Raw genomic sequence first — 17,205 nt, forward strand, 5'->3', positions numbered from 1 at the left:
GTTTATAACCCTGTAGTCACCTGACCAGAAATCTTGTTCCTCCTTCCACCGAACTTCACTAATTTCCACTATATCTAACTTTAACCTATCCATTTCCCTTTTTAAATTTTCTAACCTACCTGCCTGATTAAGGGATCTGACATTCCACGCTCCGATCTGTAGAACGCCAGTTTTCTTTCTCCTGATAATGGCATTCTCTTGAGTAGTCCCCGCCCGGAGATCCGAATGGGGGACTATTTTACCTCCGGAATATTTTACCCAAGAGGACGCCATCATCATTTAACCATACAGTAAAGCTGCATGCCCTCGGGAAAAATTACGGCCGTAGTTTCTTCTTGCTTTCAGCCGTTCACAGTACCAGCACAGCAAGGCCGTTTTGGTTAGTGTTACAAGGCCAGATCAGTCAATCATCCAGGCTTTTGCCCTTGCAACTACTGAGAAGGCTGCTGTCCCTCTTCAGGAACCACACGTTTGTCTGGCCTCTCAACAGATACCCCTCCATTGTGGTTGCACCTACGGTACAGCTATCTGTATCGATGAGGCACGCAAGCCTCCCCACCAACGGCAAGGTCCATGGTTCATGGGGGGGGGGGGGGGGTGCTATCAGTAACAGAGACGACAAAATACTAGGGTTTCATTTATTTTTAGAGCTATTTGTTCCTCCTCATTTCAGGTCCTACCTGTGTTTGACTTAACTATATCCCATATTGTTTTTTATTTTATTGCTGGATGTATTTATCTTCTTCTCATAATGCAGGTGTTTAGATGTCTGGATAACCTTCTTCAAAATTTTTGCAGTAACTTTTGTAATGAGCTATAATGCTAGCATCAAAGGTGTCCCTATGTATCAGATAGAGTTTCCTTTTTGTATCACATGGTATCTTTATCCCTTATATGATCCATGGTTTCTTATTAGACTTCTGCTTAATTTGAGTTGCTTTCAGGGGAAAACAATTTTCAAATAAGGTGCTAACTTTATTAATGAATGTTTTGTATTTTCCATTTGTGTCTTGGATGCTGTAAACATCCATCAATTAATTCCTTTGAGCAATCTCCTAAATTTCTCAGTTTTTGACTGTCTTATTGGCATTCTGTACTCGGTTCTGGTAGATGTGTTTACCCTGACAATTTTCAAAAATTTAATGTTAGGTGTTGCATGTCATGGTCAGATAGCCCATTTATTACTGGTTTTGTAATGTGGCTTAGTTGCCTAGAATTGTCTATAAATATATTATCAATGGCAGTCTTAGAACATTTGTGTACCCTAGTTGGGAAATTTACAGTAGAAATTAAATTGAATGACAATGTAACTGATTTCAGTAACTGTTCACTGACAGTGTTTTTCAGGACATCTGTATTAAAATCACCAGCAACTACTAGATCTCTGTATTTTAATTTTAGACGCGATAATACATCGTCAAGACCATTCATAAACAGGTTGAAATTTCCCGAAGGTGCTCTGTATACGGCTACTAATATAAAGCCAGTGGAATATTGCACGGTGGTGATGGAGAGGGGAGGGGGGTGGGAATCTTCCGCAGTGCTGACAACAATTGCAGCTCGTACTACGATCTGATCACTTAGTGAGATGGAAATTACACAAGGAATTAACAAGGTTTCATCAATGCGCATTGCATCATGTGCTGCTTATTTGTAGCCGTGAATATGAAATGAAATTAATTTAATGCCACAGCTCAAGGTCAACCACTTCACCAAGTAACGGCTTGTGCAATACCACTTGTATCAGCTGGTATATATTGACAAACACGGTGGCAAGCGTCACGAAAACTCCCGAATCCCGTCGACGATTTCTGAAAAGTACTATGGGACATTGCCTGAAGAAAAGTTGGACAAGGTGACTAGTAAGGTCACGTTGTGCGAATGCAGTGGTCCCTAGCGAACCAAGCTAGAAACTGCAGGGTTGCGTGGTGCAAACATTTTCTTATGACGCGGGTTAATTGCTTCAATCTCGCTACATGGGTGTGAATGAAAAGGGAATGGTAACTATGTCCACAGTCCACTGCTTTGACTTAGAGAAGAAAGATATAAATTTAAAAAAAAATAAAAAATAAAAAAAACTGCGCGCTACGTGTGAACAGTGATATAACAATCACACATTTTAATTTCAACCCAAAACAACTTTAAAATGTTAGACATGAGCCGCTACATTCCACTAACGCTGTTCAATTTACCAGATGCAGATAATCAATCAATGAAAAAATAATCTACTGAGTACCAAACTAATACCTTCAAAATTAATAACAACCGTAACTTTTCATAAGGAATAAAAATTGAGGTTATGTGCTTATTTTCAATGGGTCTATCTTCCGTAGTACTACCAAAATCAGTCTGCGGAACTTCAAATATTTCGTTCTGTGCAATTTCTCATTTTTGAGATAACGCGCTAGAAAACACACATTCTAAAAAAAATCACCTTCCTCAGACTACTTTCATTCTTTTACTCTTAGCCCAGTCAACAAGGACAAAACTTGTCGACCGGAGAAAAAATTCGTGTAGCTGCAAATTTTAATACAGTAGTAGGAAGCAGTGTCATGAAAAACGTACTAAACTCGTGATCGATGGGGTGTGAGCATGGAGGTATTTAAACGTCATTTCATCTTTGGCTTCTCTTCAATATTTCGAAAACTTACCTTCTAGCGAAAATGTTTAGCCTTAGAAATTTACGCGAAATTCTTTTCCTACAAAGACGGTGCTATTCATTTTATCCGTCTAGGACTAATAGTTTCTGTGTTGCAGGGGATGGAAAAATGGAAATTATTAAAAATCGTGTTTTAATGGTATAGCGTTAATGTTTATTATTAAACGAAGTGGGTTAGGAACAAATATTAAATATCTGTAGCGCATCTAATTGCAGTAAAACTTTATGCAGGGAGAAATTCTTTTCTGAGGATGTAAATTGGCGGAAAGGTGGGGGTAGAGGTTAGAAGTGTTAGGGGAGGTAGGTCTCTTGCTTGAGTTTATGCACTTCCCTCTTTCGTAGGTCAGCAAAATAAAGAACGAGCAGGTGATCCCCCATTCTCTCTAACGAAATACATTACAAAAGGCAGCTGCAGTGTGTTTCACGTAGTTATACCGACCCTGCCGCAGCTCGTCTTATGAATTACTGGCGACACAGTGCACAGACAGTGCGTGTTTATCTTTCAGAAACAGTGTTAACACTACACTGAATACAGATATCGGTTGCTAACAATACAAAAGCAAGAAAAGCATATGTAGAGATTTTACGTAACTCTGTGCACACTGTTGTAGGAAAGGCGATTTCTTTCACCACATGAACTATTTGCTTTTCAGTTTAAGGACAGACTATATGTCCAGCATTTACGGTTCAGTTCTCTTATGTAAGTGGACAAAATACCTTCACTGAGCTCGTATCTATATCATGTAGTTATTTCCAGTTAAGTGAGTATTTATTTACACTTGTTATGTGGGCTTTTATGTAAAATACGTGACCACAAACATGGTCTAAGAGGCATTTAAACTAAAAGTGTGATTTTGTCAGTGACACATAGAGTGTTAGTGGGAAAGGGAGAATTAATGAATGTTACAGCACTTCCATCGTCAACAGATACGTTACCGGTAGACGACATAAATCTCCTTCATTCAGGAATTGATGACACTTGCGGAGTGATTTGCACTGAGTGGAACCACTTATCACAAGTCCACAGTATACCTATCAAGTTGGTTGTCAATAAGTATCGTGGAATAGTATTACAGATGTTTAAATTTAGACTAGTAAGTTGGTGTAATGCGTTGTAGCCTTTCCTTTGTGGAAAATAATCACCCTGAGCATGTCTGCACGCTGCGGAAGAATCAGTATAACATCCTGTAGTTACTTTTTGTGACCTAGTGCGTTGGAGAAAATGGCGAATTGCTCCCACTTACTTTAGCAGACCTATGAACGAGGGAAATGTATGACCACAATCCAACGACCTTTCTTCTCTCCCGCTTCTAGCCTCCACCCAACCTTTCTACCCTGCTACACCACCAAAACACAATTTATTCCTTAATACGGCTCTTCTGCACTTACACTTGGAAAAAAATTTAATATTTGGTCTTAACCCATGTTATGTAACAAGGTACATTAAATTCATACCATTAAAATACTATTTCTAATAATACTCCATTTTTCATCCACTGCAAAATGTTAGTCCTAGAGAAAAAAATGAATATAAAATTTTTGAAGGAAATTTAATGTAGGTTAAATTTGTACCTTTTCGCTAGATGTCTCAGTTGTAGAGATATTCAAGAGAAACCGAAAAAAAAGTTACTTTTAATCACCGCCCCTCCCCCTGCCCCGCCAACACCCATTCTCACCGGTCAGAACTTTTAGTATTCTATTCATTACAGTACCACTACCACTGTATATAAATTTGAGACTACGCGATTTTTCAATTAATTTTCCTTCGTTGACTGGACTAGTTATTTGAGCCCTACATTGTCTCAATAATTCAACACTGAACCTTTCACATGTTTATTGCCTGGTTTTAGAAACTGTAATGGGCCCAACAGTTCAAAAACGACCTTAGCCAGATTCAGTTAAATCATTTTTCGAGATAAAGTAGCGAAGTTGGAATCAGTCTTATATAGTCAGTTCAGAAGATAGGTATGAATACATGGATGGCCGGTTGCGGGTTTGAACTGTCGTCCTCCCGAATGCGAGTCCAGTGTGCTAATCATTGCGCCACCTCGCTCGATAGCACAATGCTTTCATTTCAGAATCTTCGTTAGATGTAGCTTGTGTTCCAAACCTGAACGTTGAAACAGTTTATGACATTTCAGCTGGCGGTATTTTGGGATAGTGATCTGAATACACATGTTGTACTTCAACGAAACTGAAGAAAAAAATTATCTACGCCCCTCGATGACTGCAACCGATTTCAGTTTCTAGTCTGTCTGAAGTATTGCTCGCTTCGCACTTTAGTCAAACTTACCCCTCCTCCCTCCTGTTTTGTGCGACCCAGGTCATTTGGATAGACCTCCATGATATTAACTACCGGATATGTCTCATTTTGCGAAGTCTTGTTATTCTGAAAACACGATCCATTACTTCATTGACTCTCATTCTAGTTTCACCCATGATCTACCTGGTTACGGAATAGCGGAGTGTTATGTTGTGGCCTACTCCCGTTACCTTGCCAGTTGTTTGGCTGCTTAAAATTGCCCTGGTTCTTGTAATTTTGCGGGTGTTCAAAGTTTTGCCTCACGTTGTTGTCTTTTGTTCTTCACCGAGCAGAAGGTTTGCCTCATGCAAAATTCCTCCGAATCCCTTCGATGTCGCCCGACAACTGCCTATCAATACTTGTTGATATGGCAGGAGCCTCTTTGTGAAGCACATGCGGATGATCTGGCTCTCGTTCCTCGGTATGCCGAGGTACTGATTCTTCGTCGTGTGGTCGAAAAACTTTATCGAGCTTTTAATACAGAAAACTGCGTATCAAGAACGCCTGTTTAAACTCGTCATACGTTGTACATGATGTAGACTGTTCCCATTTTCCTTGTAGCGCTGGAACTTACTGCGAGCTAACGTCCACTGTGAAAGACCATTTCAGTGTCTCGCCTGTTCCGTTCAATCATGGCACTTCGTTCCTTCGCACAGATGACTGTTCTCTTGTCATGCTACATCGACCTGGAGATGTGACACGCTAATGTCCATGATGTGCGCGTCTTCATCTACATCTACATCTACATACATACTCCGCAATCCACCATACGTTGCGTGGCGGAGGGTACCTCGTACCACAACTAGCATCTTCTCTCTCTGTTCCACTCCCAAACAGAACGAGGGAGAAATGACTGCTTATATGCCTCTGTACGAGCCCTAATCTCTCTTATCTTACCTTTGTGGTCTTTCCGCGAAATATAAGTTGGCGGCAGTAAAATTGTACTGCAGTCAGCCTCAATTGCTGGTTCTCTAAATTTCCTCTGTAGCGATTCACGAAAAGGACGCCTCCTTTCCTCCAGAGACTCCCACCCGAGGTCCTGAAGCATTTCCGTAACACTCGCGTGATGATCAAACCTACCAGTAACAAATCTAGCGTCCGCAGCTCGTGCTCGTGCGGTATCGTTCTCGCTTCCTGCACCCGGGTTCACGGGTTCGATTCCCGGGGGGGGGGGGGGGGGGTCAGGGATTTTCTCTGCCTTGTGATGACTGTGTGTTGTGTGATGTCCTTAGGTTAATTAGGTTTAAGTAGATCTAAGTTCTAGGGGACTGATGACCATAGATGTTAAGTTCAAATGGTTCAAATGGCTCTGAGCACTATGGGACTTAACATCTGTGGTCATCAGTACCCTAGAACTTAGAACTACTTAAACCTAACTAACCTAAGGACATCACACACATCCATGCCCGAGGCAGGATTCGAACCTGCGACCGTAGCAGTCGCGCGGTTCCGGACTGAGCGCCTTAACCGCGAGACCACCGCGACCGGCAGATGTTAAGTCCCACAGTGCTGAGAGCCATTTGAGCCATTTTTGAACAAATCTAGCAGCCCGCCTCTGAGGTGCTTCTATGTCCTGCCTCAATCCGACCTGATAGGGATTCCAAACGCTCGAGCAGTATTCAAGAACAGGTCGTATTAGTGTTATATAAGCGGTCTCCTTTACAGATGAACCACATCTTCCCAAAATTCTACCAATGAACTGAAGACGACTATCCGCCTTCCCCACAACTGCCATTACATGCTTGTCCCACTTCATATCGCTCTGCAATGTTACGCCCAAATATTTAATCGACGTGACTGTGTCAAGCGCTACACTACTAATGGAGTATTCAAAGGTCACAGGATTCTTTTTCCTATTCATCTGCATTAATTTACATTTATCTATATTTAGAGTTAGCTACCATTCTTTAAACCAATTACAAATCCTGTCCAAGTCATCTTGTATCCTCCTACAGTCACTCAACGACGACACCTTCCCACAGCATCATCAGCAAACAGCCGCACATTGCTATCCACCCTATCCAAAAGATCATTTATGTAGATAGAAAACAACAGCTTCTAGGCGCTTCAGTCCGGAACCGTGCGACTGCTACGGTCGCAGGTTCGAATCCTGTCTCGGGCATGGATGTGTGTGATGTCCTTAGGTTAGTTAGGTTTAAGTAGTTCTAAGTTCTAGGGGGCTGATGACCTCAGATGTTAAGTCCTATAGTGCTCAGAGCCATTTTTTTATTACTTAAGATGTCTTCGAGCCACTCACATATCTGGGAACCAATCCCATATGGTCGTACCTTAGTTAGGAGTCTGCAATGGGGCACCGAGTCAAACGCTTTCCGGAAGTCAAGGAATATGGCATCCGTCTGGTACCCTTCATCCATGGTTCGCAAGATATCATGTGAAAAAAGGGCGAGTTGCGTTTCGCAGGATCGGTGCTTTCTAAAGCCGTGCTGATGCATGGACAGCAACTTCTCTGTCTCAAGGAAATTCATTGTGTTCGAACTGAGAATATGTTCGAGAATCTTGCAACAAACCGATGTTAAGGATATTGGTCTGTAATGTTGAGGATCCGTCCTTCTACCCTTCTTGTATATAGGCGTCACCTGCGCTTTTGTCCAGTCGCTCGGGACTTTACGTTGGGCAAGAGATTCGCGATAAATGCAAGCTAAGTAAGGAGCCAATGCAGTAGAGTACTCTCTGTAAAACCGAATTGGAATCCCATCTTCCTAATCGATTTTAGTTGTGGTAGTGCTGTGATTCCCGATTCGAACTAATTTCTAGTGTCGGTTCAGTATCCTGTTGGCACAGCGAAACAGGACTAGCTCTTGGTGAATCAGGTTCTGGTTTCTGCACGCAGACATTGCTATTGTCATGTACCGCTAGTATGTTATGTACTTCGTCTTGTGGACCCCCACGTTGTCTAAAGGTCACGCTATCATGACGCCGTGACCGCTCATGTCCGTTCCCTTTACGTTTGACACCGATTCCACAGAGGACTTTTTTCTCTCAAAGAGTTGCAGGATTCTATAAGCTTTTCTCTACTTCCCTGTATTTCGCGTCTTGATCTTCAGTCGTCGGGTGCACTGCGTGTTGTTATTTCTCTTCTTCCAGGCTCTTTATTCGGTTCCGAATTCTCTTCAGCACCGTTTTTTCAGCTTTGGCTCGTTTCCTCGTATGCTTCTTGTGCAGTTCGCTTAGCACCTCTCGCGATAATTTTCGTATCCTTCGCCTGTTCCCCCGCCTCCAAGATTTCCGTTTTTAACTCATTGTCAGTATGGAGAACAATCATTTGGTTTTCCATCTGTATAATTTTATTTACAGTTTCTTTTCTGACCTTCTTTATCTTTCTGATTTGTTTCTGTGTTTATTTTCCACCTATATCAAGATTTTTCATTTGTACCTGTAAACATTTCGCATTTCCTACTCCGTCTTTCTTCATACCCTCTCAGTAACCGAAACTGCACAATAAGTTATCACTTGTCTTCCTACCCAGGGTTTCTCTGTCTTCGACTAAACTGACGGGTGAGAGTCTCCCCTTTGGTGTTCCTGCCTGTTCTCGATTAAATATTCGCGTCAGTATTTTTCTGTGACACCACCACATCCTGACGTAGACGACGGTGGCCCGCTAAAATTTTTCTTAGGTAATTTCGGACCCTCGGACTCGTCTATCGGGTAGTTCCTGATCCTCAGTACTGCCCTGACGTGTCTGCGTAGCTCTTCTTTGTCATCTGAGCGGCCTCCCACTTCATTATCATAAACCGGATTCGCCGGCCGGGGTGTCCGATCGGTTCTAGGCGCTACAGTATGGAACAGCGTCGCAGGTTCGAATCCTGCCTCGGGCATGGATGTGTGTGATGTGCTTAGGTTAGTTAGGTTTAAGTAGTTCTAAGTTCTAGGGGACTGATGACCTCAGAAGTTAAGTCCCACAGTGCTCAGAGCCATTTGAACCAAACCGGATTGTCTGCATATTACAACACGTATTCTGGAGCTGGCTGTTCAGCCGGAATGAAACTATCTACATCATCCAAAATAATATTTTTTTGTACGTCACGTTTTTGCGCCATTTTTTTGTTTTTTCCTAATTTACTCTGTTGACTAACACTTTCCTTCCCCATAGATGCATATAATGAAAATAAACATAAAGCTTATGAATTACTGCTCACTATCTGGACTTTTAATGTGTCTGGTAATAACTATTTGGTACCGACACCTTACAGCAACCTAACTTTATGTCATCTTGAGCTGCACGAAATTCTGTGGTAATAAAACAATAACGCAACACCTAACGCAAACAACAATAAGAACAACGTCAGAAAAAAGTAATGTCTGGGTTCAGGACCCAACAAAACAAACACAAAAAACTTATGAAGAAAAAGATAAAATTAGCGGGCAGCAGAACACATATAAGTAATGCTACCGCGAGAGTTTACAATCACAAATCTCAACTGTAGCAAAACTAGTTGTAGTGCCATATAACTGAAATGTGATTTTACCGCTGCTCTAGTGGCCAGCAATGTATGCGCTGAAGGGGTAAGTACCTATAAAAGCTCCCATTTTGTGAACTATCCTGGCAGGATGGCCATTATTTTATGTAAGGTCCCATGGTGTTTGTAACATAGCGTGTGTCTGTGTGGTTGCCGGAAGTTGTCCCTCTGCAAAGGAATTCTCATGGCTACAAATGATTGGAAGTGTGCAGGCAGGGTTAAAGCTTTCACTTCACTCTGTACTTGTGCAGAGTCCAGGTACTGGGACAGACAGCAGGCCGTGTCCACATAGATCGACTCACCCTAAGGCTCGTACCAGAGAGCAGCATTAGCCATTTAGATGATGTAGAGAGCTGTGTGCCAACGCCTGTGGTGGATGGGGTTTTGCTGGCCTCAGGGGCAGTCTGTCTGTTGTGTGCACTGCGTGCTGAGGGAGGTGCTGGTTGGCGGGACGCTTCACCACCACCACCAGGACAGGGGTGCGCGGTTGATATTATGCTTATGTATGCAGTAGCGATAATTAACTTTATACTTCGTTTAAATATCTCCTCTCATTTTAGCCACCGTCATAAGTTCTGCAAGTGATAATTTAAATCTTGCGTGTGTTGTTTCTTCAAAACTCACGTAGCCTTCACCCACTAGCCAGATTCAATGCAAGTCTGATCCTTTATTTATTGCTAGTGGAACTTCTTTTCACATTTAACTTCCCGCAATGGAAAATATTTGTATTTTCATGGGTTTGCATACCACGTGGTGGTTACAGAACTGAAAGTGCTTTTTTTTACCTGACAGCAATCAATGAGGGTAAGATTCATGTATCTTTTAATAGGTATGGATTTTTTTACCTCATACCGTAAGTTATAACTATCTGAAGCAGATCTGAGATGTCAGAATTTTCTTTTTAACTGTGGGAAGCCAAAGCCTTCGTGGCAAATGTGTGTATGAGATTTTAAGATTGGAAAGAGATTTCTTTAATTGCGGTTAGTGATTCCTTCATTCCTGTTTGCTCTGTAATAGACAGAACCATGTATTAGATGTGATGAAAATGTCTGAATTCAGTTGAAAGTGTGTTGTGAACGAAGTTTGTCACATCTAAGCAATGCACACCTATTTTCCTCATATTTGCTAACATATAATCTGCTACACATTTGCTCATCATGTGACGCCTTTGTCTGCAGTTTCGACTGCTTTTTTAAAATTATTTTTCACCATTTTTAATAAAACATATTTTCTGTCTGAATACTATACTATGACGTCTAGAAATTTTACTCAGCATGCCCATTACAAGTTTTGGTAACCTTATGATTAGGACCAAGTTAGTCCATTGCAGTCTCACTGACTACAAAGTTTAGAACAGAATAACTGTATTTGTCATTTCTTTCTACTGTAAGGAGGGTAATGGGACCGAGGTCCTAATTTTGTCCGAACTTGACAGGCATTTTAAAGTAGCTAATATGTGATTAGATACAGAGTAATAGGGCTGATGGTAGCATTGTCTCCAATACAGTCAGAAAACACCTGTGTGTGTATTTATATTTAAATATAATATTGATTGCATTGTATTTACATATTCATAATGGTCAGATGCGTATTAATTTATTATCAAATGTTGCATTTGCATTCATTAGTCTTATTAGTGCAAACCATAAATTATCACCCCTCCCCCTACGACATATTCGGTGAAGTACTATGCTAAGCTGGCAAGCACACAAAAACTAAGCAGTCTGAATTATTACCAGCTATTGGAAAAATCTAATTAATTTTATTTTTTGGACCTACACATGATGTAACGCACAATGCACCGTTAAATTAAACATTCCCACATATAAATTTTTCTATGATGCTTGTGAAGTATTACTATGGTTTCTCCGTATTTAAAATACATACAAAGTGCTGCATTTCAATTTGGGGTTGTGTTATTGATGGACCAAACTGGTATCATCTGTAGTTTATACAAGTTTTTCAGAGATGCTTTACCTTAGCAAACACCGTTTTAGGGGAATGAAGATAAGGCACGCTATTCCAATTAGGAAACGTAACCTATTTTCTTTACAGGCCTATAAATACGAACTTTTGAAGAAAGCTGCAACATTAATTGTCTGGAACTATGGTGCCAAATTTGTCTAAAAGTTCCCAGACAGGATTAGCCATAATCGACTACTAAATAATGTAAAATCTAATAAAAATACGTGATCTCTAAGGACAAGCATAGTCAAAAGACAAATGAACCGACAACAGGCCGTTTTATTAAGGAAAGAAGTATATTGACGACGTTTATGTCGCTGTGTAACACATAAACCGTGTGTTTTTGTAATACACAAGAAGAACTTCTGCAATGTTTACGTTTTACTTAACACAACGAAATATGGTGGTGGAACAAGATAGATATGATACATGTCGAAAGATAATGCCAGAAAAAGAAAGGTGAGGGGTCTATATTTTTGCCACCAAAATAAAATTATTTATCATAACAAATAACGAGTTCGGGTACAAACGTAAACACACACACAGACGTTACTTATCGTAATACCAGGGTATAATTACAGATCTCTGATCACTAACGGAAATTCAAACGTTGCCCTAAACTTCCATAGCGTTATTTCTTAGCTTTGAGGATACAACACACCTGCCACTTTTTTGTGTCGTCAGTCCTCTGATTGGTTTGATGCGGCCTGCCACGAAGTCTTCTCCTGTGCCAACCCTTTCTTCTCCGAGTAGCACTTGAAACCTATGTCCTCAACTATTTCCTGGATGTATTCAAATCTCTGTCTTATTCTACAGTGTTTACCCTCTGCAGTTCCATCTAGTGTCACGGAACCTAATCTGTAGTGTCTTAACAGATGTCCTACTTATCCTGTCATCCCTTCTTGTCAGTGTTTTTTATATATTCCTTTCCTCACCGATTCTCCAGAGAACTTCTTCACTTCTTACTTTATCAGGCCATCAAATTTTCAACTTTCTTCTGTAACACTACGTCTGAAATGCTTCGGATCTGTTCGTTTTTGGTTTTCCCACAGTTCACGTTTCACTACCATACAATGCAGTGCTCCAAATTCATATTTACAGAAACTTCTTCCTCAAATTAAGGCTGAACTTCTCTTGATCAGAAAAGCCCTTTTTGCCAGTGTTAGTCTGCTTTTTAAATCCTCCTTAATCTGACCGTCATGGGTTATTTTGCGCCGACGTAGCAGAATTCCCTTACTTCATCTACTTCGTGACCACCAGTCTTAGTGTTAACTTTCTCGCTGTTGTTATTACTGCATCTTCTCATTACTTTCGTCGTTCTTCGATTTTCTGTCAATCCACATTCTGTGCGCATTAGACTGTTCATTCCTTTCAGAAGTTCACGTAATTTTTCCTCACTTTCACTGAGGATAGCAATATCATGTTATGTTATCATGTTATCATTGATATCCCTCCACTTTGAATTTTAATTCCATTCATTTCCGTCAATGTTGGTATTCTACTTATAGACTGAAGACTCTTTTTAACCTGAGCACTTCGTTCTACGTCGCCCATTCTTATCGTCCCCATGTGGTTCTTGTACATATTGTATATTACCCACCTCGCCCTATAGCTTACCCCTATTTTTCTCAGAATTTCAAAAGAGTTGCGCCCTTTTACATTGTCGAATGCTTTTTCCAGCTCGACAAATCCTGCGAACGAGTCTTGATTTTTCTTTAGTCTTGCTTCCATTGTCAACCGCAACGTCAGAATCGCCTCTCTGGTGCCTTTATCTTCCTCAAAGGCAAACCGATCGTCATCCAACAGATCTTCGATTTTCTTTTCCATTCTTCTGTATATAATTCTTCTCAGCAACTTGGTTGCGTGAGCTGGTAAGCTAATTGTGTGATAATTCTCACACCTGCGGCTCTTGTAATCTCTAGAATTGTGTGGAATATGTTTTTCCGAAAGTCAGATGGTATATCGACAGTTTCATATATTCTACACACCAACTTCGATAGTCGCTTTGTCCCGACTTCCTCGAATGATTTTAGAAATTCTGATGGAACGTTATAGCTCCCTTCTGCCTTGTTCGACCTAAAGTCTTTCAAACCTCTTTTAAATTGTAACACTGGATCCCCTATCTCTTCTGTATAGACTCCTGTCTCTTCTCCTATCACATCATCACACAAGTCTTCCCCCATGATAGAGGCCTTCAATGTACTTTTTCCACCTATCTGCTCTCTCCTCTATATTTAACAGTAGAATTCTCGTCGCATTCTTAATTTAACCACCTTTGCTTTTAATTTCGTCGACGGTTGTTTTGACTTTCCTATACGCTGGCAATATTGTCATAAAACTGTTGCCTAAGAGGATTTCTCTGGTTTCAAAGTCATTCAAACAATACTGAAAATTATAGCAACTGAATGCTAGGGTAATAACTTTATTTTGCTGTACAAAAAGATTTGGCATTTTCTGCTGATAATGCCAATCAGTATAGTAACCTTCATGCTATGGTATTAAGTTTGTCTTGCAGTACAAAACTTTTATCGTATTCTGCTCATAAGTCTAACATATACTGGCACACAGTGAACACTACGTAACACTTTGATGAAACGGCGTACTGGATAATAATAAGTGATTTTCATATAGTTCAGATACAGGAATTCTTTGCTTTCACATTCAGCTAAATCTTACAGAGACTCCATGTTAGCCTACCAGCTTTATCTTGCAATACAGAATCAGATACTCAGGTTGCCTCCCATGTTACAATGTATCTATAAAAAGTTGCCCCCACATTACAGCAAAAGTGTACCAAGCTACCCTTCATATTACAGCAAAACCGCAACAAGTTGCTCCATGTTACAGTGACTTACCTTTTAACCATTTTCCATTGTAAATCTTTTAGATGTTACTGGGTGGGGTAGTGATGTTCAGCTGATATGATTACTCTTATTACCAAACACATGCACTTTTCTTGACTCAGCGAAATATGACATATAACAAGAATGCCTCTGTGCATGATCACAGATACCATTAAGTCTAAATAAGATGTTGACTAAGCAGGTAGAGACTTGTTCCAGCACCGCCCGCCCCCACCCCACCCCCCATTCCCATTGCAACATGTTGTCCCATGTTAAACGAAAATTCTAACAAGTTGCCCTCCATGTTACAGCACAATTGTAAAAAAATTGCTCCATGTTGCTACGAAACCAGTATAAGTTGTCCTCGGTGTTGCACTAGAACTTTAACAAAATGGTAATGAGGGTTAGTTCACATAGTGACTGCCGTTATCCTGTTCATAATGACTACCGTTACTCTGAGTACATGATGACACTGCATGCACCGTAATCTGGCACTGAATGTCGGCTACTGGATGTCAGAGAGAATTCTAATATCAGGAGCTGACATTTTATGTGCCTTTTCTTGTCAGCAAGCTGCTAGTACTTCTCAATAGCTCTGAGTAGTGCTGACTGCTCCCAACTATTTCTGACTAATTCCAAGAAGTCACAGTGCCAAGTTACAGCAAGTGCTGAGCTTGATATAGTGTATGCCAGAACTTTACAATGGGTGTCAGCTACTGGACTTAAAGTAGTATTGTAACACTAGTAGCTGACAGTGTGTATGTGCAGTGGGTGTCAGCTACTGAGGATGTCAGCTACTGAGAATGTAAGCAACAGGGGATGTGAGCTACTGTGTATGTCATCTCTAGGAGGTGTTAGTCACTGGGGTGTCAGCTACATCCCACAAAACTTGCCCCAAACTGTAACACCTTGCCTCAAAACTTTAACAAGTTGCCCCTGAAATTGTAACAACTTACCCTGGAACTATAACAAATTGCCCCTAAAATGTAACAACATGCCCCCAATCTGTACCAACTTGTCCTGAAACTACAGCAGGTCACCACCAAATTTAATCATTATTTGCCTAGTCAGCAGTAAGCGGATGTTAATGATGGTAAGTTGTTGCAGTTTCAGGGCAAGTTGTTATACTTTTGGTTGAAGTTATTGTGGTATTAGTGCAAGTTGTTGCAGTTTTGTATGAAGTTGTTACAGTTGTGGTGCAAGTGTTGACATAGTTTTATGGTATGTTACTAAATTTTAGAGGCAAATTATTACAGCTTCATGGAATAAGATTACAGTTTGTAAGGTAATTTGTTACATTTTTTGGCCAAGCTGTTACAATTTAACCCCCCCCCCCCCCCACAGGCAGTTGACACTTCCAGTAGGTGATGCCCCAGAAGCTTACACCGACTGCAGGTTGTTACTGTCAGTTACTGGTGTTACAACACCATTGTAAGATTCAGGTAGGTGATTTCAAGTTGTTGCACGTACATTGAAAAGATTGACACTTGCTGTAATAACAGTACAGCTTGTTGGAATTAGAGATAGTCAGAAGTGCTTATAACTAGTTGGAACTATTAGGAACTAGCTATCAGGTTATGGAACAAACGCTGTCAAGTTATGGCATTCAGTAGCTGATACTCAGTATCAGGTTATGGCGCATACACTGACACCATGCATTTAGAGTAATAGTAATTACCATGATCAGGATAACGGAAGTCACCATGTGAACTCACTCTCATCATCCTCACAGTATCTAACGTGCAGCTGTAATATGAGGTACAGGTTGTTACAGTTTTGCTCTAATTTAAAGAGCAACTTGTTATAGTTTTGGCAGCTTGTTAAAGTTTTGTGGTGATGTGGAGTGCAACTTGTTACATTTTTGCTGTAACATGGCCCAACATGTTACAGTGGGGAATGTGGCAGAACAGGTTTGAACTTGCTCAGTTGACATCACGATTAGACTTGCTAATGTCTGCAAATGCTCGTGATTGCAATCTGCAAACCTGTCACATTTGGTCGAGTTGACATAAATGCACATGCAGGCTAATGACAATCATGATGCCAAATGGCCATCATTGCTCCCCCCCTCCTCCCTCCCCCCCCCCTCACCGGCCTCACTATAGTGTTTATAGGAAAACTATAGTGTTTATAGAAAAACATTTACCATAGGGTAACTTGTTATGGTTTTACTATAACATGGAGGGTAACTTATACTTTTGCTATAACATGAGGGGGCAACTTGTTCCAGCTTTACTGCAACATGGAGGGCAAGCTCAACAGCTGGTATCCCCCAGAAGCTAACATCTCTGGTAGCTGACACTCCAGCAGCTGACACACACTGCACACACACACTGTTAGCTATTGGTGTTACTGTAAACTTCAGATCCAATTACTGACACCCACAGCCAAAGTATGGCACATAGACTAACACCTTCTGGCTTTAGAATACCATTTCAGTTCTGAATGCTTATCTGTTTGTATCAACTATTACTTCCTTACCTTCTTAGCATTGCTTGCATTAGACGACGAACAGTTGGCACTGGAAGATAAAGTTAATACCCCAGCATGGAGGTGCTTCAGTGGTTTTGGATGACTTTAAAACCATATCTACTGTTGTTTCTTACCTATATGAATGAGTATTACTACTGTTCTGCATGATATTTTATCGATAATGTGGTCTCCACTGTACGACAACACATCGTAGCATTATTAGCTGAAGAAAACAGACATTTTGTACTCCAAGATAAATTAAGTAACATAGCATGAGGGTTACAGCAATTGTTGGTTTTATCAGAAAAATATGTAAAATGACAATAAATTTAATACCCTAGAGTGGTGCCGCTATAATGTCTGGGTGACAAATTACAACAACCCTTTTTTATTGCCTATATGAACGTGTGTTACTACTATTGTTTGGTACGCTATTTCATCAAAGTGTCCTTGTATTTCCATTATGTGACAGGAGATGACAACAAT

This window comes from Schistocerca americana, chromosome 5 (assembly GCF_021461395.2).
Source record: "Schistocerca americana isolate TAMUIC-IGC-003095 chromosome 5, iqSchAmer2.1, whole genome shotgun sequence".
NCBI classification, from domain to species: Eukaryota; Metazoa; Arthropoda; class Insecta; order Orthoptera; family Acrididae; genus Schistocerca; species Schistocerca americana.